The sequence below is a fragment of the Eimeria tenella genome, genomic scaffold, assembly GCF_000499545.2.
Source record: "Eimeria tenella Houghton genomic scaffold, Eth_scaff2563, whole genome shotgun sequence".
NCBI classification, from domain to species: domain Eukaryota; phylum Apicomplexa; class Conoidasida; order Eucoccidiorida; family Eimeriidae; genus Eimeria; species Eimeria tenella.
The window spans coordinates 1,784-2,094 of NW_013542431.1; positions in this window are offsets into that span (position 1 = coordinate 1,784).

A 311-nucleotide genomic window follows, 5' to 3' on the forward strand; every position below is an offset into this window, starting at 1 on the left:
AAGGCAGGGTGTCTGTCTGGGAACTCATAGAGCGCTGGGCGGGGGACAGCGATGATGAGGAATTTGTGTTATGCCCAAAGGCCCCCAAGGGGCCCCACAGCAGCAGCAGCAGCAGCAGCAGCACGCGCAGCAGCAGACACAGGACGCGCAAGGAGCAGCAGCAGCAGCAACAGCAAGACGCCACGACGGAGGAAATGGACAAATTATCTGAAGTGCTCTGCAGCAGCGACGAAACACTAGCAGCAGATAGCAGCAGCTGCAGCAGCTGCAGCAACTGCAGCAGCAACTGCAGCAGCTGGTGCCGGAGGAGC